The 2,436-nt window shown below is 41.2% G+C and overlaps 1 long non-coding RNA gene across 1 annotated transcript; it reads left to right on the top strand.

Moving 5' to 3' along the window:
- The first annotated feature begins 800 nt into the window (after positions 1 to 800).
- Positions 801 to 1,600, top strand: LOC143776147 (uncharacterized). The gene is made up of 3 exons (XR_013215780.1): positions 801 to 927; positions 1,016 to 1,084; positions 1,347 to 1,600. It is a non-coding gene; the product is annotated as an uncharacterized LOC143776147 (long non-coding RNA).
- The last annotated feature ends 836 nt before the right edge of the window (positions 1,601 to 2,436 follow it).

The following is a 2,436-nucleotide window of genomic DNA, read 5'->3' as shown; positions in this document are numbered from 1 at the left end:
TAAGCACCTTGACGAAACACTAGAGACAGACTGAAACTAGGAACCTACGTTCAATGTGTGGAGCTGCCTTATATATCCCCTGCTGGCAGGGAATAGGCCAGGCTTCCAAGATCTCTCTTCGGGACAAAAGCCATTCCAATGAAAGGTCTTCCGTCGAAACTTCTTAGGCTAGGTTCACATTGAACCATAGGTGAGTCCGTCTAACGGACATGTTTTTAAGTAGTGAAAACGCAATATAATGCACATACTAACGCGCCCATAGACTTGCATTGTCTGACGCATCGTGACGCATGCCAAAATTGGCATGCGTTTGTCACATAACGTTTTTTTCTGACGGACCTTGGAACGCGGCTTGCAGCGTTTTCGGGTCCGGCCAAGCTAACGCAATACTAACGGAAGCGTTAATTCTGCCATTGATGGCTATGGCAAACGCAGCCAGATGCCAATCGTGAAAAATTTCCAAATAGAACCATATGTTTTAATAGCGTTTGAGGGTGGTCCATGTGGTCATGTGACAGGAAACATGATTTCGGCCATTAATGTCCATAGCACACATTTTTCCTGAGGCCTGCTGCACGTGAGAGAGAAAGTGTCTTGCAAGAGATCACAGGAAATGTAAGTACATTTGTATATATATATCTGTATACATCATGGGAGTCCGTATTGTCCGTCGGATGTGTGTGTACTAAAAATGTATTGCTTTGTTGCAGATGTCGGATAGTGAGGGAAGCAGCAGCAGCAGCAGCGTGTCTGCGGTTTTTTCTTCTCAATCGGTAGGCTTGCACTTTAAAAACCCACTAAAAGTTGTGTGAAACTCCAGTGTATTGAGCTAAGCACGTGTATAATCATGTTTTTATTGCAAATAGGAGTCTTCGGAGCCCGAGGCTGCTAGGCCCCCCCCAAAAAAAACAGGCAAAACCCACAAAGGTACATGGCAGACATTTTTAGTTTTGCAAGCATAAATTTATTGATCCAAGAAATGTAATTTTATTTTTTCCATTTAAATACACAATAGGTTGTGGCACACGGAGGACACAAGAGAAAGAAGGTTCCTCGCCGTCTGTCGTCGCCACAACTGCCAGTGGTAAATATAAAACTAGAAATTTTCTATCTAATATTTATCTACAATCTATCTATTCACTTTCTATCTACTATATCTATAAACTATCTATCCACTATCTATCTCGCTCTCTCTATGTATCGCTCTATCTATCTATCTATCTATCTATCTATCTATCTATCTATCTATCTATCTATCTATCTATCTATCTATCTATCTATCTATCTATCAGTCTACCAATAAAGTGAAATTGAACCTTTATACATAACATTTTGTGTTTACATAGTCCAAGTCAGCGAGCCAAAAAAAAAGGATTGTGGTTGACGAAGAGCCGTTGACCATTCACAACGAGACACTGATCAACCTTGTGGAAGCCAACCCCTCAATATGGGACCAAAGCGACAGCTCCCACCATGACATCGTGAAGAACCGCAAGTTGTGGGATAAAATTATCTGTCACTTCGATCCCCGATACATGGAGAAGTCGTCAACCTCAAAGAAAAAAATTGGTAAATATTGGTGATGTTACATTGTCTACTATCTATCTGTCAACTCCCAACTATATATACACTATTTCTTAAACTATTTCTCTATCATCTATCTAATAACTACTATCTATCAACTATCTATCTACTATCTATATATCAACTATCTTAACTAACTATACACAATTTTAAAACTATCAATAAACTAACTATCTATCAACTATTTATATATCTATTTTTTAATTTTTTTTAAAATTTAAAGCCGATGCGGTCCATACCCATTGGAAATCAATAAGGGATCACTTTGTCCGTGACTACCGGAACAGTCAAAATGCACCAAGCGGATCAGGTGCCAAACGGGTGACCCCGTATGTGCATTACGAGCAATTGCTCTTTCCGCAAAAAACAGTGTCTCAGCGCTCATAAGTACAAATAGGTCTGTGTGCAAGACAAAATTGTTTAATTAAAGAAAAATAATTTATTTTTTGGGGGGGTTATTACAGCACGATATGCAGTACCGCCGCGCCTAGACAGGCAGAGGAACTGGAGCCATCTCCACTGGAACCAAGCCAGCAGACGGGCGCTGAAGATGTGTCTGGCATCAGTGAGCCACGATCTGGGGAGAGAAGCACTGTTGCTTCTGGTGTAAGTGCCCGGTTGCAATCACAGCGTGGACGCAAGCGAGCTTCACAAAAAGATGAAGCTGATGCCATTATTGTCGATGGACTCCAAAGGGTAGAGGACAAGTGTCGTAGTGAACTCAAAGACCTGAGGCGGGAAATTACCGACTTGCAATCCCGCGAGTCTGTATATTCAGCAAATGAGTGGAAGCTATTTTTTTTGTCCTATGTGCCTGTAGCACAAAATATCCCGGCACACAGAAACCTTTTG

The sequence above is a fragment of the Ranitomeya variabilis genome, chromosome 1 (genome assembly GCF_051348905.1).
Source record: "Ranitomeya variabilis isolate aRanVar5 chromosome 1, aRanVar5.hap1, whole genome shotgun sequence".
Taxonomy (NCBI): Eukaryota; Metazoa; Chordata; class Amphibia; order Anura; family Dendrobatidae; genus Ranitomeya; species Ranitomeya variabilis.
Note: the sequence above shows the minus strand (reverse complement) of the source record. Positions and strands in the feature narration are given on the sequence as shown.